General features: G+C 38.9%; 1 long non-coding RNA gene across 1 annotated transcript; it reads right to left on the bottom strand.

The window, feature by feature from the left end:
- Positions 1 to 11,738: 11,738 nt before the first annotated feature.
- Positions 11,739 to 20,752, bottom strand: Gm40905. The gene is made up of 3 exons (XR_873212.2): positions 20,564 to 20,752; positions 19,404 to 19,643; positions 11,739 to 11,804 (listed from the first exon to the last, which is right to left on the bottom strand). It is a non-coding gene; the product is annotated as a predicted gene, 40905 (long non-coding RNA).
- Positions 20,753 to 27,919: the final 7,167 nt, after the last annotated feature.

Raw genomic sequence — 27,919 nt, 5'->3', positions numbered from 1 at the left:
TGCCCAGGAGAGGTATTGCGGGATCCTCCGGTAGTACTATGTCCAATTTTCTGAGGAACCGCCAGACTGACTTCCAGAGTGGTTGTACAAGCTTGCAATCCCACCAACAATGGAGGAGTGTTCCCCTTTCTCCACATCTTCGCCAGCATCTGCTGTCACCTGAGTTTTTGATCTTTGCCATTCTGACTGGAGTGAAGTGGAATCTCAGTGATGTTTTGATTTGCATTTCCCTGATGATTAAGGATGTTGAACATTTTTTCAGGTGCTTCTCTGCCATTCAGTATTCCTCAGGTGAGAATTCTTTGTTCAGTTCTGAGCCCCATTTTTTAATGGGGTTATTTGATTTTCTGAAGTCCACCTTCTTGAGTTCTTTATATATGTTGGATATTAGTCCCCTATCTGATTTAGGATAGGTAAAGATCCTTTCCCAATCTGTTGGTGGTCTCTTTGTCTTATTGACGGTGTCTTTTGCCTTGCAGAAACTTTGGAGTTTCATTAGGTCCTATTTGTCAATTCTCGATCTTACAGCACAAGCCATTGCTGTTCTGTTCAGGAATGTTTCCCCTGTGCCCATATCTTCAAGGCTTTTCCCCACTTTCTCCTCTATGAGTTTCAATGTCTCTGGTTTTATGTGAAGTTCCTTGATCCACTTAGATTTGACCTTAGTACAAGGAGATAAGTATGGATCGATTCGCATTCTTCTACATGATAACAACCAGTTGTGCCAGCACCAATTGTTGAAAATGCTGTCTTTCATTAACTGGATGGTTTTAGCTCCCTTGTCGAAGATCAAGTGACCATAGGTGTGTGGGTTCATTTCTAGGTCTTCAATTCTATTCTATTGGTCTACTTGTCTGTCTCTATACCAGTACCATGCAGTTTTTATCACAATTGCTCTGTAGTAAAGCTTTAGGTCAGGCATGGTGATTCCACCAGAGGTTCTTTTATCCTTGAGAAGACTTTTTGCTATCCTAGGTTTTTTGTTATTCCAGATGAATTTGCAAATTGCTCCTTCTAATTCGTTGAAGAATTGAGTTGGAATTTTGATGGGGATTGCATTGAATCTGTAGATTGCTTTTGCCAAGATAGCCATTTTTACAATATTTATCCTGCCAATCCATGAGCATGGGAGATCTTTCCATCTTCTGAGATCTTCTTTAATTTCTTTCTTCAGAGATTTGAAGTTTTTATCATACAGATCTTTCACCTTCTTAGTTAGAGTCATGCCAAGATATTTTATATTATTTGTGACTATTGAGAAGGGTGTTGTTTCCCTAATTTCTTTCTCAGCCTGTTTATTCTTTGTATAGAGAAAGGCCATTTACTTGTTTGAGTTTATTTTATATCCAGCTACTTCACCGAAGCTGTTCATCAGGTTTAGGATTTAACTAAACTGGTAGAATTTTTAGGGTCACTTATATATACTATCATATCACCTGCAAAAAGTGATATTTTGACTTCCTCTTTTCCAATTTGTATCCCCTTGATCTCCTTTTGTTGTCCAATTGCTCTGGCTAATACTTCAAGTACTATGTTGAAAAGGTAGGGAGAAAGTGGGCAGCCTTGTCTAGTCCCTGATTTTAGTGGGATTGCTTCCAGCTTCTCTCCATTTACTTTGATGTTGGCTACTGGTTTCCTGTAGATTGCTTTTATCATGTTTAGGTATGGGCCTTGAATTCCTGATCTTTCCAAAACTTTTATCATGAATGGGTGTTGAATCTTGTCAAATGCTTTTTCATCATCTAACGAGATGATCATGTGGTTTTTGTCTTTGAGTTTGTTTATATAATGGATTACATTGATGAATTTTCTTATATTAAACAATCCCTGCATTCCTGGAATAAAACCTACTTGGTCAGGATGGATGATTGCTTTAATGTGTTCTTGAATTCGGTTAGCAAGAATTTTATTGAGGATTTTTGCATCGATATTCATAAGAGAAATTGGTCTGAAGTTCTCTATCTTTGTTGGGTCTTTCTGTGGTTTAGGTATCAGAGTAATAGTGGCTTCATAAAATGAGTTGGGTAGAGTACCTTCTACTTCTATTTTGTGAAATAGTTTGTGCAGATCTGGAATTAGATCTTCTTTGAAAGTCTGAACGAACTCTGCACTAAACCCGCCTGGTCCTGGGCTTTTTTTGGCTGGGAGACTATTAATAACTGCTTCTATTTCTTTAGGTGATATGGGACTGTTTAGATGGTCAACTTGATCCTGACTCAACTTTGGTACCTGGTATCTGTCCAGAAATTTGTCCTTTTCGTCCAGGTTTTCCAGTTTTGTTGAGTATAACCTTTTGTAGAAGGATCTGATGGTGTTTTGGATTTCTTCAGGATGTGTTGTTATGTCTCCCTTTTCATTTCTGATTTTGTTAATTAGGATTTTGTCCCTGTGCCCTCTAGTGAGTCTAGCTAAGGGTTTATCTATCTTGTTGATTTTCTCAAAGAACCAACTCCTCGTTTGGTTAATTATTTGAATAGTTCTTCTTGTTTCCACTTGGTTGATTTCACCCCTGAGTTTGATTATTTCCTGCCGTCTACTCCTCTTGGGTGAATTTGCTTCCTTTTTTTCTAGAGCTTTTAGATGTGTTGTCAAGCTGCTACTATGTTCTCTCTCCCGTTTTTTCTTGGAGGCACTCAGAGCTATGAGTTTCCCTCTTAGAAATGCTTTCATTGTGTCCCAAAGGTTTGGGTACATTGTGGCTTCATTTTCATTAAACTCTAAAAAGTCTTTAATTTCTTTCTTTATTCCTTCCTTGACCAAGGTATCATTGAGAAGGGTGTTGTTCAGTTTCCACGTGAATGTTGGCTTTCCATTATTTATGTTGTTATTGAAGATCAGTCTTAGGCCATGGTGGTCTGATAGGATACATGGGACAATTTCAATATTTTTGTAACTGTTGAGGCCTGTTTTGTGACCAATTATATGGTCAATTTTGGAGAAGGTCCCGTGAAGTGCTGAGAAGAAGGTATATCCTTTTGTTTTAGGATAAAATGTTCTGTAGATATCTGTCAGGTCCATTTGTTTCATAACTTCTGTTAGTTTCGCTGTGTCCCTGTTTAGTTTCTGTTTCCATGATCTGTCCATTGATGAAAGTGGTGTGTTGAAGTCTCCACTATTATTGTGTGAGGTGCAATGTGTGCTTTGATCTTTACTAAAGTGTCTTTAATGAATGTGGCTGTCCTTGCATTTGGAGCATAGATATTCAGAATTGAGAGTTCCTCTTGGAGGATTTTACCTTTGATGAGTATGAAGTGTCCCTCCTTGTCTTTTTTGATAACTTTGGGTTGGAAGTCGATTTTATCCGATATTAGAACGGCTACTCCAGCTTGTTTCTTCAGACCATTTGCTTGGAAAATTGTTTTCCAGCCTTTCACTCTGAGGTAGTGTCTGTCTTTTTCCCTGAGATGGGTTTCCTGTAAGCAGCAGAATGTTGGGTCTTGTTTGTGTAGCCAGTCTGTTAGTCTATGTCTTTTTATTGGCGAATTGAGTCCATTGATATTAAGAGATATTAAGGAAAAGTAATTGTTGCTTCCTTTTATTTTTGTTGTTAGAGTTGGCATTCTGTTCTTTTGGCTGCCTTTTTTTTGGTTTGTTGAGGGATTACTTTCTTGCTTGTTCTAGAGCATGATTTCCGTCCTTGTATTGCTTCTTTTCTGTTATTATCCTTTGAAGGGCTGGATTTGTGGAAAGATATTGTGTGAATTTGGAATTGTCGTGGAATACTTTGGTTTCTCCATCTATGGTAATTGAGAGTTTGGCCGGGTATATTAGCCTGGGCTGGCATTTGTGTTCTCTTAGTGTCTGTATAACATCTGTCCAGGCTCTTCTGGCTTTCATAGTCTCTGGTGAAAAGTCTGGTGTAATTCTGATAGGCCTTCCTTTATATGTTACTTGACCTTTCTCCCTTACTGCTTTTAATATTCTATCTTCATTTAGTGCATTTGTTGTTCTGATTATTATGTGTCGGGAGGAATTTCTTTTCTGGTCCAGTCTAATTTGGAGTTCTGTAGACTTCTTGTATGATCATGGGCATCTCTTTCTTTATGTTTGGGAAGTTTTCTTCTCTTATTTTGTTGAAGATATTAGCTGGCCCTTTAAGTTGAAAATCTTCATTCTCACCAATTCCTATTATCTGTAGATTTGGTCTTCTCATTGTGTCCTGGATTTCCTGGATGTTTTGAGTTAGGATCCTTTTGCATTTTGTATTTTCTTTGACTGTTGTGTCGATGTTCTCTATGGAATCTTCTGCACCTGAGATTCTCTCTTCCATTTCTTGTATTCTGTTGCTGATGCTCGCATCTATGGTTCCAGATCTCTTTCCAAGGGTTTCTATCTCCAGCGTTGCCTCGCTTTGGGTTTTCTTTACTGTGTCTACTTTCCTTTTTAGTTCTAGTATGGCTTTGTTCATTTCCATTACCTGTTTGTATGTGTTTTCCTGTTTTTCTTCAAGGACTTCTACCTGTTTGGCTGTGTTTTCCTGCTTTTCTTTAAGGGCCTGTAACTCTTTAGCAGTGCTCTCCTGTAATTCTTTAAGTGACTTATGAAAGTCCTTCTTGATTTCCTCTATCATCATCATGAGAAATGTTTTTAAATCTGGGTCTAGATTTTCGGTTGTGTTGGGGTGCCCAGGACTAGGTGGGGTGGGAGTGCTGCGTTCTGATGATGGTGAGTGGTCTTGATTTCTGTTAGTAGGATTCTTACGTTTGCCTTTCACCATCTGGTAATCTCTGAAGCTAGCTGTTATAGTTGTCTCTGTTAAGAGCGTGTTCTTCAGGTGACTCTGTTAGCCTCTATAAGCAGAGCTGGGAGGGTAGCACTCTCCTTAGTTTCAGTGGGTAGAGTATTCTCTGCAGGAAAGCTCTCTTCTTACAGGGAAGGTACCCAGATATCTGGTGTTCGAACCGGACTCCTGGCAGAAGTTGTGTTCCACTCACCAGAGGTCTTAGGATCCCGTGGGGAATCTTGTGTGGGCCCTTGCGGGTGTCAGGCAACTCTGCTGGCAAGGTAGCCCGGGGCTCGAGTGGAGCGGAAGGGGCTTGTGCCCCACGTCAGGCTCGGGTAGTCTGCTTCCCTATGTACCACAGCCTCAGGTTCCGCGCGATTGGATTGGGGCCGGCGCTGTGTTCCACTCACCAGAGGTCTTAGGATCCCGTGGGGAATCCTGTGTGGGCCCTTGTGGGTGTCAGGCGACTCCGCTGGCAAGATAGCCCGGGTCTCAAGTGGAGCGGAAGGCTCTGGTTGTTTAATTTGGATACTTTTCATTTGTCCTCTGGTTTTCTTGGATAAGAGTTTATCCATCTTATTTATTTTCTCAAAGAACCAGCTCCTGATTTTGTTGATACTTTGTATAGTTCTTTTTGTTTCTATGTTTCAACCCTTAGTTTGAGTATTTCCTGCCATCTACTTCTCTTGGGTATATTTGCTTCTCTTGTTCTATAGCTTTAAGTTGTACAGTCAAGCTGCTAGTGTATGCTCTCTCAAGTTTCTTTTTGGAGGCACTCAGAGCTATGAGTTTTCTTCTTAGAACTGATTTCATTTACTCTCCTAATTTTGTGTATGTTGTGCCTTCATTTTCATTAAATTCTAAAAACTCTCTTCTTTTTTTATTTCTTCCTTGACCAAGTTATCATTGAGTAGAGCATTGTTCAGCTTCCATGTGTATGTGGGCTTTTTATTGTTTTTATTGATATAGAAGACAAGTTTTAATTTGCGGTGATCTCATAGGATGCATGGGATTATTTCAATCTTCTTGTATCAGGTGAGATTTTTTTTTTTGACCATTTATGTGGTCGGCTTTTGATAAGGTACAATGAGGTGTTGAGAAGTAGGTATATATTTTTGTTTTATGGTGAAATACTCTATAGATATCTGTTAAATCCATTTGGTTCATAACTTCTGACAATTTCAATATGTCTCTGTTCAGTTTCTGTTTCCATGATCCATTCATTCATAAGAGTGTGGTGTTGAAGTCTCCCCATATCATTGTGTGAATTTCAATATGTACTTTGATATTTACTATCATTTCTTTTACAAATTGTGGGTCCCCTTACATTTGTGGCTCAGATGTTCAGAATTAAATGTTCACCTTGGTAGATTTTTTTGATGATTTTGAAATATCCTTCCTCATTTCTTTGGAAAACTTTTGTTTGAAAGTCTATTTTATTGAATATTACAAAGGCTACTCAAGCTTATTTCTTGGGAACATTTGATTGGAAAAATTATCCAGCCTTTTACTCTGACATATTGCCTTCCTTTGTTACTGAAGTGCATTTCTTGTATAAAACAAAATGCTGGATTCTGTTTATTTATGCTGTCTGTTAGTCTGTGTCTTTTGATTGTAGAATTGAGTCCATTGATGTTAAGAAATATTAAGGGCCAGTGTTTGTAGTTTCCTGATATTTTTATTGTTAATGGTGGGATTGTGTTTGTGAGTCTATTTTCTTTTCGGCCTGTTGTAAGAAGATTACTTTCTTGTTTTTTTCCTTGGGTTTATTTCCTTCCTCGAGTTGGAGTTTTCCATTTATTATCCTTTTTAGCACTAGATTTGTGAAAAGATATTGTTTAAATTTCGTTTTGTCTTAGAATCTCTTGGTTTTTACATCTATGTTGATTGAGAGTTTTGCTGGGTGTAGCAGACTAGGCTGGCATTTGTGTTCTCTTAGTGTCTGCATGGCCTCTGACCAGGCTCTTCTTGCTTTTAGTGGCACTGTAGGGAAGTGTATTGTAATTCTGATAGGTTGACCTTTGTATGTTACTTGGCCCTTTTCCCTGACAGCATTTAATATTTTTTCTTTGTTCTGTGCTTTTAGTGTTTTGATAGTTATGTAACAAGAAGATTTTCTTTTCTGGTCCCATTTATTTGGTATTCTATAGGCTTTTTGTATCTTTCTTCAGGTTGGAAACATTTTCTTCTATAATTTTGTTGAAGACATTTTCAGGTCCTTTGAGCTGGGAATCTTCGTTCTTCTCTATTTCATTTATTCTTAGGTTTGGTCTTTTCATTATATCCTGGATTTCCTGGATGTTTTGGGTTAGGAGCTTTTTGCATTTTACATTTTGTTTAACTGTTGTGTCAATGTCTTATATGGTACCTTCTACACCTGAGATTCTCTCTTCTATCTCTTGTATTCTGTTGGTGATGCTTTCATTTATGACTCCTGTTCTCTTTCCATGGTTTTCTATATACAGTGTTGTCTTATTTTCTGATCTCTTTAATGGTTTTATTTTCACTTTTAGATTCTGGATGGTTTTCTCCAATTCCTTCACCTGTTTGTGTATATTTTCTGGTATTTTTTTAAATGGATTTGTGTGTTTCTACTTTAAGGGCTGCTTCCTGTTTTCTTGTGTTCTCCTGTATCTCTTTATGGGAATTATGTACTTCTTAAAGTCCACTATCATAATCATCAGATGTGATTTTTAAATCAGAATCTTGTTTTTCAGGTGTGTTTGAGTATCCAGGGTTTCCTGTGGTGGGAGAATTGGGTTCTAATGATGCCACGTAGCCTTGGATTCTGTTGTTTATGTTTTTAGGCTTTCCTCTTACAATCTGGTTGTCTCTGGTGTTAGGTGATCTTGCTGTCTCTGACTGGAGTTTTTAAGTCCTGTGAGCCTGTGACCCTGAGATTAGGTTTGTCAGCACTCCTTGGGCATAAGTTTATACTCTGGGCAGAATTGTGTTGCAGAGAGCCTTGGCACAAGGTTAGTTCAGGTGTGCAGATAGAAACCAGAAGCCATATCTTTGAGTTGAGAATTCCCAGGAGGATTCTCACCAAATCATCTTGGGGTAAGGTTGCAGGTGAACACATGATGGCTCCGGAACAGCTAAGAGGCAGGCAGTGGGAGTGGCAGGACAATAGCGCAGCAAGCTCTGCCCCCCCCCCATGTTCTCTAACACTGAAACCTGAGCAAATAGGTTTCAGACTGGGGAGGGGAGGTTATATCTCCTTCCTGTTGTTAATATAAAAAAGAAAAGGCTAGGCTCAGGCATAAAATTTATTTGTCTTTTAGTTCTGCCTGAATTCTTAGAGCTTAATGAAGAAACCTGTCTCCATGGGATTTCTTAACTTTTCTTATGGTAAATCATATCTAGATAAGACTGTCCTTTCTGTCCTACTAAACAACTAGCAGACTAGCCCTGAGCTGTTGGCTCTGACTTTTATAATGCTAATTAGTACTGAATAGGTAACTTCCTTGTTGAAATTTTTACTGAATTCCAAGTAGTCAGCTACACCGTCTTTTTAGGGTGTTGGAACCCTGTCGAAGATTGAGTGTACAAATTTGAAAGGCACTTTATTATGAATAACACTGAAGAAGAGTATGTGGATGTTCCTCAGCATTCTTGGATGACAGGCAGGGAATAGGGAGGAGGGGGTGACAACTGGCACCGTAGTACAAGGCCAATTGGCTTTTTAGGGTGGGAGGCTGTGAAGGGCTTGCACTTCTAAAGGTATGGTCTCCAACCTCTCCCCCCCCCTATTAATTAAGGTTAAATAAGGCCATGCTTAACTGAGGTGATCAAATGTTTTTCTCATCAGTAGATGAATTAGTAAAAAGGCCAGAGACTCTCTGGAAGTGGGGGATGTGCTCTGAATTAACTTTGTTAGGTAATTAAGAATATAGTTATCTACAATAGGGATCTCTAATATTGGACTAAACATTAGAAGAGTCTAAGATTGAGTTAGAATGACTGGTCACACTGAAGAAAAGAGAAAAATCATTATGACTCTATTAAATGACTAATCTTACTAAGTCAGAACATACAGTCTCTGATATACTATTGCCAAAAAGTTAAAAGGCTTGAAGCTAGTTCAAACTGGAAAAATGGTAAGCAAGGATGGATGTAAAACATGAACCCAATTTAGTTTTCTAGTCACTTTAATCAGGGCACTGAGTCAACTTACCTGCCAGCTCGTCACACAAATTAACCATCATGCTTTTGCAGCATTCTGTGGAGAGAACCTGTTTTTCCCTTCCCTAAGAAGGCAGCTGTTTAGGATCAATCTATAAGCCAATAAGTAGATCCTTTTAAGATACTATAAAGCATTTAGTAAATTCTTTGACATTTAAATTTTAAAATTTGAAAATTAAGGTATGATTTAAATAGTGTGCATGGGAATGCACTAAATAGTATGTACGGGGATACAATTTCTCCCTTCTTTGTCTTTTAAGAAGTTAAAATTTTAAAGTTTCACAATATCTAATCCTTTGAATTAATAACTTGTTGACAAAACATTTTAAATACTTGGCTGTAAAGGATCAGTGACTAATTGCACTTTCAATCATTTCTCTTAAAGAGTGGTTGTAACTAGAAAGCTTGACAAGTTATTAAGAGTCACATGTGCATAATTTATTTATTTATTAACTAGAAATAAGAACATTTATTTGTAGCCTATTAAGTAAAGTCCTCAAGAATTAACACTATTATGTGGAAACAAGTAGTAACTGAGGACAGTAAAAGGAAAGAATTATACATGCACAATTTTTAAGAATACTAAAATATTATCTTAAACCATAACTGATATGAATATACAATGAATGACGTTATATATCTAATCTACCGTATATGTACCACCTATAGACTGTCTGAGATATAAATTTAGCCTGGCATTGTTTTAAAATGTCCAGGCAATTTAGAACAATTTAATAAATGTCTAAATGCCTTTTTAAAATGACAGCATTATTTTTATGAGTTGTATATGCATAAGCAATTGTAAATTTGAGAATTAATAGCATCTGAGGGATGAACAATCTTATGCAATTGTGAGCTCTGAGATATAGCATTGACTATTAATATACAAATTAAGGTTTGATTGTTCAGCATTTTAAAACACCATCTACAGCACACAACTAGATTATTTGTGCTGAAACATGGGGAAACTGTGTGTCTCAAGGCCCCGCCCCACAGCAGCCAGCAGCTAGCTGGGCCAACGATCGGCTGGGAGGATGAGAAAAATGACTTTACAATGTTTTATCTGGCCAAGGAATTGTTTTGGGCACAGCTAATATTTAATTACCAATGAATATAATTAATAACAATTATAAAAGCTTTCTTTATTTTTTGTAAAACCTTTTGTAGTAAACTAAAACCCTAAGTAATAAAAGGATATTGTCTCTGAATCTTTTGGGTGAGAGCAAGGATTTAAAGTAAACTTCCCTTGAGAAGCATTAGTTAATAAAACATTTTTCACTTAGGAAACAATATACATTGAAAGATTAAAACTCTTGGCTTCTTGTATAGAAGCAGAAGTGATAAAAATTTCTTACATAATGTAGATCAATATTTAGCCATATTAGAGGCAAAATATTTTAGTTATTATAAACTCACTAGAAGCAAAACCTTTTCAATCATTAAGATGCAAAGGAGAGAGAAAAAGAAACAAACTTTTGGATCTAATATAACTATATAAAAGGTAGGCAAACCAGATTGTAATGCCTTGATAAATTTTACTGTCTGATTGACTCTTTATAAACTATGAATTTGAACTTTATTAAAACAGCATCTGGCTAGATCTGTAAAGAATTATTAAGTTTCTTTTGCAACATTAACTTTGGGAAAGTAAAACTCAATTTTAAAACAATTTATTACTTATAGAACTAATATTCGAAGCATTACTATCATATTACAAAGTTTGGCTGCCAATTAATACCTATGAGTACATGCAAGCTTTAATGCTTTAATAAAGAGACATTGCTTTAACTCTTATCTTAAATTCTACTTTCTAGGATAGGAACCACATCAATTATTATCTCAACTAGAAATATCTTTAGAGACTCAGCCTCTTTGCCTGCCTTATGCCATGTGTTGAAAGGACTTTCAAACTTGAGTTATCGATGTTAAGACTAACCATCTTTTAGCAATGTAACAATTATTAATCTTAACCCATAACTTATGAGCTGATAGTGAAAATGCGCAGAGTACATTACCAATAAAAAAAGAACCAAATGAAGCAGTTACATTTAGACCAATCAGAAAATATTAATTTTTTTAAGCTACAATCATAGGACAAAAAGCACTTTATCATTTGCCAAACACATTAATCACGATTGTAGATAACCCTCCAGGAAAAAAACCTTTTATCAGCTCTTTTACCCCGAAACTAAGAGGCTGTGAACCCCCCCCCTTTTTTTTAAATAATGAACAGTTTTCCCACCAGGGGCCCTCTAGCCATGTGTCTGTTTCCTGGTTGAAGCAGCTCTCGGCTTTGCAGATAAGGGTTTTTTTGTTTTGTTTTGTTTTTGCCATCTTTATTATCCAACATAAAACATAGAACATTCATTCATACAGACTGGACACGAACATACATGAATTGAACACGTGAACAGATTGGTGCAACAGACATTAGACAAGACACAAAAGGGGCAGAGTACTTCTGCTGTAAAGCCCAGAGAGAACAAAGCATGGCACTCCTGAAATTTCTCTCTGCTTTTTGGGACATTTTCCTCCTGCATGATACAGTCCGCCTGATTATTAATTTCCTTTTAATAAACCCTTTCTTTTCTCATGCCTAAAAATGTAGCTTCTGGGAACTATGGCTAACCGCCTGTTAAGTTTCTAGCTCCTGATAAACTTCACTGCCGAACCTAAGTGAATTAGCGTTCAGGTTTAACGCTGTTTCAACTTAGCCCATACGGACCTTCTCCAGTATGAATTTCCTTTAATTATTTTCTTCTTCTATGGAACTCCAAACCAGCAGTGTTTCTTCCAAATGTCCTCTGCCATTTCTCAGTCCCACGTGGGTGCCAGATGTTGTGTCTGGCCAGTGGCTCACATGTCTGGATTCTGTTCTTGGAAGGCATCCTGGAATCTGAAAGAGAAGAGGGAGCTAAGCAGACGAGAGAAAAACGTAGCTAAGACAAAATTCTGATCAAAGCTCAATTTTACTAATTCGTGCTCTGAGTTATGAAGGAGAGGAAGGGGCCCAATTCCCGCCAAATCATCTTGGAGTAAGGATGCAAGTGAACACGTGATGGCTCCGGAACAGCTAGGAGGGGGGCATTGGGAGTGGCAGGACAATAGGGCGGCAAGCTCTGCCCTGATTCTCTCTAACACTGAAACCTGGGCAAACAGGTTTCAGGCTGGGGAGGGGAGGTTACAAATACCATTTTTTCCAGAAGATGTATAGAGAATCTCAGTATAACGATACAACTTTTAGTGATCTGGAATAGGCTTTGCAATTTGCCACCAACTATAGTTAATGAAGATGATCTATTTACTGAAGCCTCACCTGGGGACTCTGAGAGCACTAAAAGCCCATTGTGTTAACAAACAGAAAGAGAAAAATAATTTGATATTCCTAGTTTATTAATTGTTAGAGGTGACATATTTGATGACTCTCAATATAAAACTTTTGACATTTTTGTTGGATAAGTATGCTGGTAAGCTACCTTTAGTCTCATTGGATGAAATGACAAAGGTTAGGAAAGTCCTACATGATAAAATAAGTCAAATTCTTTTGTGTCCGAAGGAGGTATGGGAAAAAACTGAATTTAGTAATAAATTTTATTGGGTAGAGCTACACATAAACAATATAAAGATTTTTAAGTGTGGTCCAAATGAAAATCCTCTTTTCTGCATCCATTGAGCTCAAGTTGGGGAAATTCAAGCTGAAGCCCTCAATATAAGTTTGGCTGAATTAGTGCAAATATTCAAGAGCCAGCCACTAGTGGTACTGGCATTTAAAGTAAGGGGAGCTTTTAGTAAAGAATGGGATGCTATAACCTGGGAAGTGCTTTTGTGGGATGACTTTTATATGTCAAATTGTAAAATTCATATGTTTTATAAATTCATAGACTTATCTCACATGAGGAAGTAGGTTTTTTTTGCCATCAACTCCCCCCATTGAAGTATAACATTTTTCACCTTTGACTGAGATAATTAATAATTAATTCTATGCTAAACTTACAGAAACTTGTAAGAAGGAAATGCTAGACAAGTAAATACTGCTGTATCTCAGGTCCCACACACAGTTGCTTCTAGTCTATAACTGTACTTATGGCAAATCAGGCTCCTATATGGGAAGTTTAGTCCATAACATAATGTATTATAATACTAAATAGATATACTTAATGATTTTGGTATTTATTTAAACATAAATCTGATGAATGGATTTTAAGGATATGTGATAATGGTGGAAGGAACATGATAGTTGCTCAAATTTCATTAATATGGACATTCTGTGTAGAATTTGTAGACTTAATATACAAGATTGAACAGTTGACAAATAGGTGTCTGTAGTATGCTTTAATGGTTAGGTGAATCATTTGTCAAAATTTGGCCTACTGAAAAGGAGTTGGTACCGGATAGCACTTGGTTTACAGTTGATAAAACTGTTTTAAGGCTCAGGGAATTTGCAATCCTAGAGAGAATACACTTTCACAGGGATAATCTCCAGAAGTCTTGTCCTTCACTAATCCTCAAAAAGACAAAATGGTAAGATAGGCATCAGCACACTTAAAAAACATAGTTATTGCCTTTTTTCTTATGCCAGACTTTAGGAAAGGGATAGGCTGCTGCTAAGTTAAATGAATTAGATGGAATGGTTTCAATTGGACCCTGTAAGAAAAAGATAGGCAACAACATTGAGTCATCACCAAAGCAAAGTGATCATAGTAACCTAATGGAGAATATAGACAAAATAATGTCTACCATGGCCTAATCTTTAATCACAGTAAAGGGCAAGTGAATTGTATGATGGTATGACTTCTATATATATTTGTTACTGGCTAATCACTCATGGTGTTTCCATGTGTAATATAGATAAGTAACCTCTTTGATTTTTGTCTGGTTTTTACATGGGAAAAACACAAACAAATGAGGGAAATGAAAGATTAGATTTTGGTTAAACGGAATCTTGGTACTTGAATCAGTTTCCTAACTTGAGTTAGGTTTCAGAACTGAAACATATTAAATGCAGGGAGTGCCAGGATTTCCTGCCTAAGGACCATGGAAAATCCCCTAAAATTTTATTTTTAGACTTTTTCAAGTCCTTCCCCCATAGGGACCTACAGCCTTTTATAAGGATAATTGTACATTGGGAGAAAAGAACAACCAGAATTTCTAAGGTTTATTGGATAACAGTTATGAATTAATAAAGACGCCCTGAGATTCCATGCAAGGTTGTAGCAATTCAGGTAAAGTGAGGGATTGTAAGGAGGCCAAGTGATTAATCAGGTTTTGGTTAAATCCTAATTCACATATTCACAGGTCAAATGGATCCACTAACTCATCCACTCTAATTGGGGTAAGTATACTTAAAATTTGACAGAAAGATTACATTGGATCACCTTTTTATGAAGTGAAAGTTACCAAGTTTGTAGAGGATAAATGGAAACCTTTAGTTGGCTTCAAAATTTTTTGAGAATTTTTGAAGTTTGATTTATTTAAGAAGCTCAAAAGTATTATAAGAATGTGTTTTCACCTTAAACCCAGGTGAGAGGATGTGGGTGTGCTGTGGGCTACATGTAGCAGCAGACTCTGGTTTGCCTCATGATCTATAAAAGGCATGGTTTTGCTATCTAGAGAAAGTTACTATTATTGTGTAGTATTAAGAGTTCTGGGAATTTTTCAGAGGATATAAAAACACTGTAAAGTCAGGGTTAGTGAATGCTGGTCAGTTACATGGGGGTTGGATGCTGTTTGTTAGTAGTTGTGGTAAAAAAAAATACAGATATTAGATTCAGTGATTTCTTACCCTTCTAGCCATGTTTTTTTTCTCCTATTCTCTGTATTCATTCCAATTTCTTCCCCATTTATTCTTGTTTCTATCCTACCTAGTGTTAGGGGAAAAATTACGGGGATAAAGGGTGGAAATAGAAGAATGCACAAAGTAGCCAAGACCACTTACATGCCTCTACCAAGGGAAATAGTAATTCAGAAACAGTATATTTGTGGAGAAATTGTAAAATATAGTCACATCATCAAGTACTTGAAAGATACAGATATATATTTTCATGTACATCTACCTTTTAGTCCCTTATCTGGCCTGCATTGAAGACAGATTGGTTGAGGAGAATGATGACTGGCTACTAAGAAAACAAAATGATACTGACTCTGCAGTTGCTGAACTGAATGCCCTCCTCAAAAATGTAGATATCTAGTACACAGTATGAAGAAATTCTTACTTGTTTGAAGAATGCCTTGTTTTCAGAACATGTCCTCTAGGACCATGAGAAGAAATTTGCTTTCAATTTTCAAAGGCAGCATTATAGTTTTAAAGTTTTAACTCAGTGATTTATTAACTCCCTGGGCCTGTGTTATAACTTAGTTATAAGGGATCACAACCATCTGTCTTTTCCATGGAATAAAACATGGGTGCACTATATCAATTATTTTGTGCTGATTGGACCATAAGAGCAGGAATTTGAAACTACTTTTATTCCTTGATAACACATATGCACATGAGAGGATGGAAATAAATCCAAGGAAAATGAAGTGACTGTTATTTCAGTATTCTATTGGTTGGGATACGCTGAGGTAGTCCTTCCAACTTGAAAGATAAGTTATTGAATGTGGTTCCTCATACTACCAAGAAAGAAGTATATTTGTAAAGCCTAGTTGGGGTCTGAAGACCAGACATTTCTCTGTTGCATATGTTACTCTGGCCTATAATCCAAGTGACTTAGAAAGTTGTAAGTTTTACGTTAGGCCTCCTGAAAAATGGGAAGAATCTACAACAGATCAAATTTGATGTTCAGCTTACTCTTTGTTCTACCTCTTGAACTATCTATGCCCACATACACCATTGTAATACACTGTTGGGAGCTATTAAGACAACGCTATTGTCCTGATCTCTGAATTGGGCCTCTCCCCCCGAGAAGAAAAGGGGGTCAAAAGCGGGCCACCGACACACATTTCCAAGAATAACCACAGAATGTTTCAGCCCTAAGTCAGCACCAGATGCCCTGACCACACCCTGATACCACCAAGTTCCTGCTTCCCTGTGTAACTGCCTAAAGAAAAATTTCTACTGCCCCACCCCTCCTGCTGAAAAGTACTTCCCCTTTTGCTTGTGCATTTAAGCCTTGGGCCTTTCTCAATAAATCGAGACCTTGATGTTACTTAGACTGCTTCCGTGTGTCCTTCATTACACAAGACTCTTGTCTCTCTCTAGCCCCCCCCCCATTTGGTTCTTAGGAGAAGGTCCCCTCGAGACCCTCGAATAACTGGACCTGCTGGATGGGTCAAGTGGTGCCAGAGGTGGGGCACGAGGTACGACTACCCTCTGGACAAAGGATTCAAGAGGTACCACATAGACAGTGAGACAGTTCCCTGCCACTTCGCTTGAGTGTTGGGAATGTCGAGAGGTAAGCCTGGGCTTTCAGTTGTTGTCCCATTAACCATGGGGAAGGTTTTGTCAAAGAGGCAGTTTTTATTCAAGAGATGAAGGGGTCTCTTAAGGAAAGAGGGATAAGAGTTTAAGGAAAAAGGATTTAATAAAACTCTTTTGTTTTTTGGACGAGAGATGTCCATGGCTGGTATTAAATGGTCCTGAAATACACCCTTTAACCTGGAATAAAGTAGGCAAAGAAATCAACATTTTAATAAAACAAGGAGAAGATGTCCCTGAGTCCTTTTTTAGCTATTGGGGAATCATCAGAGATCTCCTTAAACAGGCAGAAGAGGGCGGAGAGGACGCTCGCCTCCTAGCCCTTACTGAAGATTTTCTAGAAAACTCCTGATCGCCGTCTCACAAAAGGGAAACTGAGCTGCCAGCGAATCATCAGTCTCGGCCGTCATTGATTATCGATGCCCCGGCCCCTGAGGATTCCCTGCCTTCCCCTCTTTCTTCCCAAATTACATTAGATTCTAGAAAAGGGGCTACTGCTCAACCCCCTGTTAGACCAAAAAGAATTTACCTCATTTTGTATAAGGAGTTGTCAGATGAACCGCTTGATCCTGCCTCGAAGGCAAAATTAGATGAGGAAGCCTTTAAATATGAACAAGACCACTATGGTCCCGGGCCCGGTGCCTATCTTACCATCGAGCTCTTCAATAAACACCCCCCTCCTTACTTGCCCCCCATCCCCCCTACCCCTCACCCCATATCTCTGACTTCTCCATCCGTTCAGTGATTACTTCAAACTAAAAGAGAACTTCAGACTCAGATCACCAATCTTAAAAATGTTCTAGGGCTTCAAAAGGAGCTACAAGCCCTCAGTCTAGAGACTCGGAGTCTACAAAGAGCCCTCATGGGGAACCTTCAAAGTCCCATCTCAATAAATCCTCAAACTGGCCGCAAAGGTCCCTCTCAGAAACAAGGGAATAAAAAAACTGACCTTCCCGGTCCTCACCCAAGCTCAAGCCCGTCAGGCTGCTCCAGGTCATGAGATCACCCCCCCCCCCCACACACACACACACACAGACTAGCTCTTCCGATAAAGATCAAGGGGAACCAGAGAGTGATGAGGAGTGGGATCAAGCAAACTCTGATTCCGATGAGGGTGGCATGTCCCCCGATGAAGGGTTAGACACCAACAGCCAACCAGTCTACAAAAAGCTAAAACTGAGACATGTAAAAGATCTTCATTCAGCAGTCAAAAATTATGGGGTTAATGCCCCATTCACAGTATCTATATTAGAAGGTTTAGCAGGAGAAGGCTACTTGATACCCAATGAATGGAATAAAGTTGTTCAGTCTGTCCTCACTAGAGGCCAATATTTAACTTGGAAGTCAGAGTTTGTGGACAGAGGAGAAAATCTGGCTGCAAATAACAGAAAGAATCCTACTAGTAAGACAGCCTCCTGGACTGCTGATAAAATCTGTGGTAAAGGCAATTTCGCTGCAGACAAAAAACAATTAGGGCTCTCCCTTGGTATCCTCGCCCAGAAAGCACAGGCGGCCCTGGGAGTTTGGCACACTGTCCCTGCTGCAGGGGCGCTTACTACACCCTTAACCAAGATTATACAAGGGCCCCAAGAGTCCTATGCGCAGTTCATTGCCAGATTGCAGGAAGCAGCTGAGAGAATTTTGGAACCTGAGGAAAGTGAGGGTCTGTTGGTCCAACAACTTGCTCTTGAATACACCAATTCGGCATGTAGGGCTGCCCTGAGAGGTAAAACCAAGAGTTTAGATATAAATGGTATGATCAAGCTTTGTAATGAGGTAGATGTGTTTTCCCAACAAGTCTATCAACCTGGCTATTGGGGCTGCCTTACAACTAAATAAAAGAGAAAAACTTGCTATAGATGCAACCAACCTGGACATTTTGCTAGAGAATGTCCTACACAAAGACAGAGCACCCTAGTCTCAACCATGTCTGCTACCCAACAAAAGTTCCCCTGTCTTTGCCCTAAGTGCAAGAGAGGCCGCCATTGGGCATGAGATTGCCGATCTAAGAGTGATATCCAAGGCCACCCAATACCTGCGGTCCAGGGAAAGGGCCAGAGGGTCCCCCTGTGGGGCCCATCTCCCCTGATAACAACTGCAGAGAACCAGCCCCCACAGGAGATTGTGCAGGACCAAGGCAGGGAACGCAGTGTTGGACCTGTGTTCCTCCACCACCAGGATTATAACTCCTGAGGAGGGAACAGTGGTCATCGAAACAGGTGACTTTGGGCCCCCTCCCCAAAAGACTTTTTTTCTCATCATCAGCCGAGTGTCCAGACTTTTACAAGGCCTAACGGTGACTCCTACAGTGGTTGACACCGACTACCATGGGGAGATAAAAATTTTAGTCACTGCCACGCAGTGGCTAAGGTTACTGCCAGTTTAGAAAAGAGGAAAAGAGAGAGAGAACAACAAGAGTCATGGTACCAAAATTGGTTTTCAACCTCCCCCTGGCTTTCTACCTTGTTGCCCTCCCTTTTGGGGCCCCTATTGGGACTCTTATTATTGATTTCCTTTGGTCCTTGGGCATTTCAGAAATTGACCTGATTTATTAAATCTAAAATTGATTCATCTCTTTCAAGCGAATTTGTTTTAGTTCATTACCATCGGCTGGACTTTGTCAATAACAAGCAGGTTACTGGAGAAGAGTCAGATGTGGATACCACTTCCTCACCCTCATCTCGAGGAGAGAGACTCAATTTCCATAAAATGCTTAAGTAAGATCATTCCCCTCCCCCTAAATTCGGCCATCAGTCTCATGCCATGAATCATTTATAGATTGCCGTAGTTTGTGCTTCTGACATGGTAATATACATTCTCACCACATTGGAAAATAAACAGTCATCCCAGGGTAGACACATCGAAAAATTGGAACTTGAAGCCGTCGCCCATGAGAGTTGTGAGACTAAGTATTACACAGAGATCCTCTTCCAGTTTAAATTTTGGAAGGAAAACCTCAAAATTAGTGACAGTCATCAATTCTGGTTTGGTCTGCTCTGTTAAATTCTCAAATGTGAGATTGTTTTCCCTTTGGTAAAGCAGAATTACAAACTTTCAGACTTACAGTTGATGTCTTACCAAGAGCCACATAGGTTGCTTATTTGGGATCCTTGTTTTGGAAGCAGCTGAACTTTTAGGGATGAGAGTATCTAGCTGAACAAAGGAGGTAGTTGCTGGTGTTGTATCTCTCAAGGCAATACTCTGTCCATGTCCCTTCTTATTTCTCTTTCCTGCTTACTCAAAGATCTGTAGCTTCTGTCACATCCACCTGCAGCCATGGCAACCAATGATAGGGACAGGTAACTTGAAATGGATCCTCTGAAAGAATGAGCCAATATAACTTCTTTCTGAACTAGGTTATTCATGTCATACATCTTGTTAGTGATAAAATACTACCTAACACCCTAGAGAAGCAAAGCTGCAGCAAAGAATCTAGATGTTGAGAGTCAGGCAAGCTGTTCTGCTTACAAAGAACTCTTGGGTCATAAGCACTCTACTATCCTTCATTGAAAGGATGGTTCACATGCTACGGGGTAGCCTGCTGCAAGGGAGACCACAATATGCCATAATGTCCTGCCTGACTATAATCTCCCCAACTGCACCCCTCCTCTTTCTCTTTGTTAGTTTAAAGTAGAATATTGTTGTCTTTTATCATTTCAATTATTAAAATAAAATACTAACAGGGATATGTGGTTTTATTTACAATGGGTGAATAGTTTTTAAGCTGTGTGCTGTTTGTTGCCCCAGTTGCCCTCAACTTATTCTATCAGGCATCCTGCTTCCATTTCAGGGATGGAAAAATCTTACATGGTCAGGTCACACAGCCCACATTGAGAGTGTTGGACACAACTTTAGTCTCAAAGTCTCATAGCTGGATCTGTGACTACCAGACCTCAGTTGCCAGCCACAAAGGTGTTAACATTGAATCATCTTCTAATGCAGAATGACATTGCTGGATTAATCTAATGTTGAGTTGTTCTCAAAGACATTTAAAACGGAGAGTCCTATGCTACTGTACACAGCAAAATTTTCAATGAGCATAGATGAAGAAACCAAGATATACCATGAAAACTTGAAACAATATCTTTCTACTAATTCAGCACTGTGATGGACTCATTCTAGAAACCCTTTACACCCCAAGTGTTCTCAGATGTGGCTTGTGGATGGCTAGCTTTTCACCAGTCTCTTCCTCTAAGAACTTTTGCTGTGATGCACTTTGGCTTCTCCAGGGTACTTACCTTCTGCTGCTCATCTCCACATTTCCACAAAAGGTTACTAACACCACATGTCTTCTAACCCCTGACCCAGCAGGGAGTGTCAGCAGCTGCAGAACCTTTAGCCTGTGGCTTTCTTGCTCATCTTGCTTGAGGAAAGTATTGGCTTCCTTATGTGCAGCGTCTGGTTCCTCAGTCACGTCCCAGTCTCTAACAGCACTAGGGAAATTCAAATATCCCTTTACATTTCTCTATTTCCTCTGCTTTTCCAACATCCAGTCTAACCACCTTACATCTAAACTCTTCTTTTGGGGGCCACTTATCCTTTTAGTCACATAGCATTGAAACTTGCCCCATAGTTACCTTCCTCTTTGTCCTTGTGTCCTCTGACATAATGTCTCCTTCTGCTCTGTATCTGCTTCATTCTCACTCCTGCTCCCTCCCAGTCTTCCCTTCCATCTTCTTCATCTTCTAACAAAATTCCATGCCATTTTCTGTCTCAGCTAGATGCATTATCCTTTTTTTACCCTTTTGTTTTCTCTATGGAGTCTTGTTAGAATGAAGCCTGGCTTTAAAAACAGTGGCCTCTCTTAAGAACATAGTCCCTCACAGCAGTACTATATTTACCATCTACTTTACAATTCTCAACTATGTCATTGTCATCATCATCATTGTCCTTTCTGCTTAATGATACCAGGTCCTAAATCCTTTTCTGGAATAAAGTATTTTTGAGGTTCAAATGCTTCCAGATTGTTGTTGCATTGAGCTTAAAAACTGAGTAAAGCATCTGGCCTCCCCACCAAAATTTCACTTCCTCATTATTCGTTCATTAATGTGACTTTAGTGTAACCTCCAGAGGAACACTTATAAAAGTATTGGTTAGGACATTCCTTGTACTGTAAGTAGAATATCTCGTAAGATTCATCTGAAGCTGCAGGTTTGCGTCTGGAAAGGGATCAAGCATGCTTAGGCTGTAAGTATGATTATTGTTTTACCATTCTTCCTCTAAATATCCCAGCAAAGCATCAGAAGTGTGTGTTTGTGTGTGTGTGTGTGTGTGTGTGTGTGTGTGTGTGTGTGTGTGTGTATAATCAACTTTATTAACTGGCCTGGCAAAATTCTTTTCCATACCCAGGTGTAAAGGGCTTCATTCCATTCTCGAGTCTCCTTAATTTTCTTCATGTTCCTTTGCTATCTCAAGACATTTTTTATATGTTATTTATTTCCCTGCTTGAAAAAATTAATCATAGTGCTGACTAAAATAAGCTATTATGCAATTGGTTAGTTTTATACTGTTTCTATCTTTTCTTTAGAATTAATTTTGCTATGAACATTCATGTATACATTTATGTATAGACACATCTCTTTTGGAATTGAAGTGGACATAGCCTTAGAAATTTCTGAGCCTTTTTAAACCATCAATTTATCTTTTTGAAGAACTACATAATGAGTTTGAAAGCATCCCACCAGTTTTGTTTGAGTTTTAGTTTCTCCGTGTGTATGTGTGTGTGTGTGTGTGTGTGTGTGTGTGTGTGTGTGTATGTGTCTTTCTCTGATTTTAGCAAGTGGATGTAATATGGTGCCTCATTATGGTTTTGAGTTATGTTTTCCTGGTGAATAGTGATGTCAATCATATACTGGGTGCTTACTGCCCCTAGATAAATCTTTCTATAAGAATTTCTTCTCAGATTCATTTTCTATTTTTATTTTGGTGAGCACTATATCATGATCATCATCACTATCATATTTAGAAATAATTGCATGGCACAAAATTACTGTCTATGCTCTCTGATTACCTTTTTATGTCAATGGTAAATTCTAAATCTTTTCAAGATCATAGATCCTTATACCATATGTACATATCATATGACTCTTCCATCTCTATGAGATATGAATAGTGGAAAGACTCTCTAAGGCATTGCCACAGCCCTGGTCTGTCTCAGTTAAGAAAACTCCCTTCCATGCCTTCATCGATCTTACATAGGCTTCTCTAATCAGGCTTAATCATCAAGACTAATTGGCCCACTTCAGACTCTAAGTGTTGGCTGGGTCTTAAGATTGAAGATATTCTCACTTTGGAGAAGATTTTTTTTAGAAGTAATCTGTTCAGAAAGTGGCATGTCCAAACATAGTTTTCTCTCTGTTCTTGTAGGTAAGAGACTGGAACCTGAATCTTTGCCTTCCCTACTGTCCATATAGGACTCTGAATCTATGTTCCTGGGGATTGTGTGCTGGACTATTTGGGCTTATGTGTCCCTATATTCAGACTATGTGTATCATCATGTGCCTGGGTACCTGTTCCCAGCTACCTGCCTAGTGTCCTTCACACAAAGTTAATAAATATGTCTTATTTTTCTATGACACTCCATCATTTTCTGTTAAATTCCATTAGATTTGACCCTCCTCTGGTCCTGGAATCAGAATGTAGACTGCACAGAGGCAGGAAGCTGGCTCATGCTGGGAAGTGCCCCAATTTAATGGAGGAAACAGAATGCCTGAAATAAATGTTATGTAAGAAAGAATACTGGAGAGATTAATAAATTTTCAGTGCTGCTAGAGCTGTGAAGAATTCATTTAATGTGCCGCAATCTATGGATCCCATATAAGAGTCATTTTCAAAGACTTTCTCTAAAGTGAACAAATTAATAATATCAAGGAGGGTAAACAGGAACACACATGTAATGTCAGATTCCAGAGTCAAAGATAAGTAAATCTCTGTGAGTGCCAAGCCAGTCTGGTTTATATATTATGTTCAAAAGAGCTTGGACTACATAGTGAGTCTGTCAGGAACACTCAAGAATCTGGTCAATTATCAGATAGGGTCAGAATCTGTCTCTGGAAGTTCTGAATCCAGACTTGGCAACCTGTCTTTTAAAAAGATATTAAAAGAGACAGATTCATAGTAAAAAGAGGAAAAATCAGCATTATTCAATGTGGTCCCATTGAAGGGAGGAACTGACTATCCAGTGAGGTCCGAAGCCTTTCACTGGGATTCCTGACCTGAGATCAAGGCAAACAAACAGAGTTGACAGAGCTAAGCTGCCAAGGTGTCATCCTGTCTATCATTATTCCATCCTTGTATGACCCCACTCTGTCCTGCATGGGACTTCCAAGGCAGACTTTCCTGCAGGGTCTACTTGGGTTCAGAAGGGAAGTGTGTCTCTCCATTTGTTGCTGGTGTGCCAAATAGCAGAAACTGGGATTTTAGTACAATCCTTTGCTTTACTGACAACTCTTCTATTAACAGAAACCAGGAGAGGAACAGAATTATGTCCTTGGATTAGATACATTGAACATTGTGTGCAAGGCTCTTTTTTAAAAATTTTTATTAGGTATCTTCCTCATTTACATTTCCAATGCTATCCCAAAAGTCCCCCACACCCACCCTCCCACTCCATTACCTGCCCACTCCCCCTTTTTGGCCCTAGCGTTCCCCTGTACTGGGGCATATAAAGTTTGCAAGTCCAATGGGCCTCTCTTTCCAGTGATGGTCGACTAGGCCATCTTTTGATACATATGCAGCTAAAGACACAAGCTCCGGGGTACTGGTTAGTTCATATTGTTGTTCCACCTACAGTGTTATAGTTCCCTTTAGCTTTTTGTGTACTTTCTCTAGCTCCTCCATTGGGGGCCCTGTGATCCATCCAATAGCTGACTGTGAGCATCCACTTCTGTGTTTGCTAGGCACCGGCATAGTCTCACAAGAGACAGCTATATCTGATTCCTTTCAGCAAAATCTTGCTAGTGTATGCAATGGTGTCAGTGTCTGGAAGCTGATTATGGGATGGATCCCTGGATATGGCAATTACTAGATGGTCCAACCTTTCGTCACAGCTCCAAATTTTGTATCTGTAACTCCTTCCATGGGTGTTTTGTTCCCAATTCTAAGAAGGGGTAAAGTGTACACACTTTGGTCTTCGTTCTTCCTGAGTTTCATGCGTTTAGCAAATTGTATCTTATATCTTGGGTATTGAACACTGTGTGCAAGGCTCTTCGGTTGTCACAAAACCAGTATGTTTGAGACCAACATCTCAAAGCAAAGGAACAAGTTTAAAGAGATTCTTACTAGCCAATAAGAACAGTTCTGAGCATCAAGAAAAGTGAAAAAAGAAACAAATACTAGTTGACTGAAATACCCAGTACAAAACCATGATTATGTATGCTCAAAGGATTGGAACCTGGATCTATATCTTCAGCACCTTTATAAGTCTAACCACAGCTAACAGCCAAAATACACTCTGTGTTTCTTCACATTTCCTAGAGGTGTGTTCTTTTCTCTTGCTGGTAGAAACTTCCATTCCCCTTTTACGTTCTACATGTTCTCATACACTACTTGGGAAAGATAATATAAGATTTTTAGTCCACTAAAGCTGGTAGGCTGGGAAACAGGACTTTGGTAAATATTTGTGGGTGATCACAGAGCAGACAGACACTACCTCAAGAATCTCATGTTCCCAGTCTTTTGCTTTATTTGCTGATTTGTTGGCTAGTGAATCGATTCCTGCCTTGTGTCTTCTTACCTGACTCCTTGTAGCTCTTTATGTAATTAATAATTTCTTGAACATTAGAAAGACAGTCCTGTCCCTGAATTAGCCTTACTGTTAACAGCAGGGCTTATCATTGAATGAGTGTGACCTTTACCATAACTGAAGTGTGTGTTCCTTTATGCACTGAGCCATAGCCTCACAGTATGTGACAGTGAAGATGCAGTTTACACATCAACCAGTGCTTATGTAATGTTGAATTTAATCCCTTGTTCCAGGGTCACCATCATGGATCCTCTGTGGAAAATAAATGGCATCTTTGCTTTAAGCCTTTTGAAAATAATGGTGAAGAGAGTTGAAAAATGTACTTTTCTAAGTCAAAAAATTCTTCTCAGCTCTAGCCATGGTCTGCTTGAGAAAAAAGGGAACCATTGCAGTCCAGATGATTTCTGGAATCACCCTCATTTTACAGCACCTAAAGATCACTGACGGTCAATTGATCTGGTTCAAATCTCAATCTGGTTCAAATCTCAAAGTAACTACCCTGGTTTAACAACTGGTGACATATATTGAGGGGAGAAGGGGGTGAATGAACAGCTGGGGCTGAAAGAAACTTCAGGTGGCTGTGATAACAATTAGAACAAATACTTGGGAGAGAGGTTTCAATGAAATTTCTCATATAATGGGGGTAAGTAATATCACTTAAATGTTGGAGGATATGGGTCTTATGGGGTGAGTGTCCATCATAGGCTGTGGCCAGGGTAATAGGGATTCATCATTTTCATAAGGAGGAATGCCAGGTGCTGCTGGACATGACCAGGGGAGAGAAATCTTAATGTGGCTACTGGCTACTTGACCTCTTGGAGAGAGGACAATGATAGGGGTACAGGGCTGTGTATGCTGGGACATGTAGACCCAGGGCCGATAGGGGTAGTGGCCCTCCTCCTAAAGATCTCAAGATGAGATTTCTGTCTGGACATACCTCAACCATAATTTTACTCCAGACCCCACGACTTCCTGGCCCTCATAGGTTTTTGTTGTTAAATGGAAGGCTGATGATCACTTGGTTCAGAAGCAGCAAAGATTTGGAACCAAGTTTACCTGTCACCTCACTGTCTGTTTATTGGCTCTTAGTAGGCCTCAGCCAAGTATACTGGACTGATCCCCTTACAACACCTGGAAGTTTGTTACCACATTGGTCAAGTTTGGCTATGAAACCTGAGAAAGAAACCAGGTGAGGCTCTTCTTGGGAGCAGTGCTTTAGGTATGGAGGTATGTGACGTTCAGAGACAACCTGCCCAGGAAACATGGTGAGACAGTGAGTGATGAGGCAGTGCACACTTGCTTCAGAAATGGCATGGGGACTTGTGCTAGTTAGGTAGGTGTATGTAATCAACAGCACTAATTGGGTGTTATAAATAACAAGATTTTTATAGTGAAGCATGTTTTCTTCGTCTCTCTAATACTTTTGACATGAAGATGTGATGTATTTTGCCAAATGTTTTTTCTTTGAATATATATATATATATATATATATATTACATTGATGGATTTCCCTATATTGATCCGTTCCTGCATTCCTGGGATGAAGCTTACTCGATATTGGTGAATGATCATTTTGATGTTTTTTTGGATTCTATTTGTGAGAATTTTATTAAGTTATGTTGGATCAATATTCTTAAAGGAAATTGGTCTAATGTTATCTTTCTTTGTTGGGTGTTTGTGTTCTTTAGGTATCAGCATACTGTGGCTTCATAGAAAGAATTGGGAAGTGTTCCTTCTGTTTCTATTTTGTGGAAAAGTTTGAGAAGTATTAGAATTGGGCCTTATTTGAAGGTCTGATAGAATTTGCACTAAAACCATCTAGCCCTGGGCTTTTGTTAGGTGGGAGACTTATGATCCCTACTTCTAATTCCCTAGGTGTTTTGAGACTATTTGGATTGTTTATCTGATTCTGATTTAACTTTGGTATCTGCTCTGTCTAGAAATCCATCCATTTCATCTAAAGTTTGCAGTTTTGTAGAGTATAGGCGTTTATAGTAGGATCTGATGATTTTTTTCCCTCAGTTTCTGTTATGTCTCCCTTTTCATTCCTAATTTTGTTAATTTGGATACTGTCTCTGTGCCCTCTAGTCAGTTTGGCTAAGGTTTTATCTATCTTGTTGATTTCCTCAATGAACCACTTTTTGTTGATTCTTTGTATATTTCTCTTTGTTTCTACTTGATTGATTTCTGGCCTATCTTTGATTATTTCCTGCCTCTACTCCTCTGGGGTGTTTATGCTTCTTTTTGTTCTAAAGCTTTCAGATGTGCTATTAAGCTGCTAGTGTATGATCTCTCCAATTTCTGTATGGGGCACAGAGATCTATGAGATTTTTCTTGGCATTACTTTCATTGTGTCCCATAAGCTTAAATACATTGTGCCTTCATTTTTATTAAATTCTAGAAAGAATTTAATTTCTTTATTTTTTTCATGACCAAGTTTTAATTGAGTAGATAGTTGTTCTGCTTTCAAGTGTATGAGGGCTTTGCTTTTATCTGTTGAGGTTTGTTTTGTGTCTGAATATATGGTCGATTTTTTGAGAAGGTAACATGAGGTGCTGAGAAGAAAGTATATTCTTTTGTTTTAGTGTGAAATGTTCTGTAGATACCTGTTAAATCTGGTAATCTCACTGTCTCTATTTAGGTTCTGTTTCCATGATATGTAGATTAGTGAGTGTGGGGTTTTAAATTCTCGTATTACTATTGTGTGAGGTTCAATGTGTGCTTTGAGCTTCAGGAAAGTTTCTTTTACAAGTGTGGGTACTCTTGCATTTGTGGCATAGATGTTCAGAATTGAGAGTTAATCTTGGTGAATTGTACCTTTGAGTATGTTGTGTCTTTCCCCATATTTTAA

This window comes from Mus musculus, chromosome 13 (genome assembly GCF_000001635.26).
Source record: "Mus musculus strain C57BL/6J chromosome 13, GRCm38.p6 C57BL/6J".
NCBI classification, from domain to species: domain Eukaryota; kingdom Metazoa; phylum Chordata; class Mammalia; order Rodentia; family Muridae; genus Mus; species Mus musculus.
The sequence above is the reverse complement of the archived record's forward strand: the minus strand, read 5'-3'. Positions and strand labels throughout refer to the sequence as shown.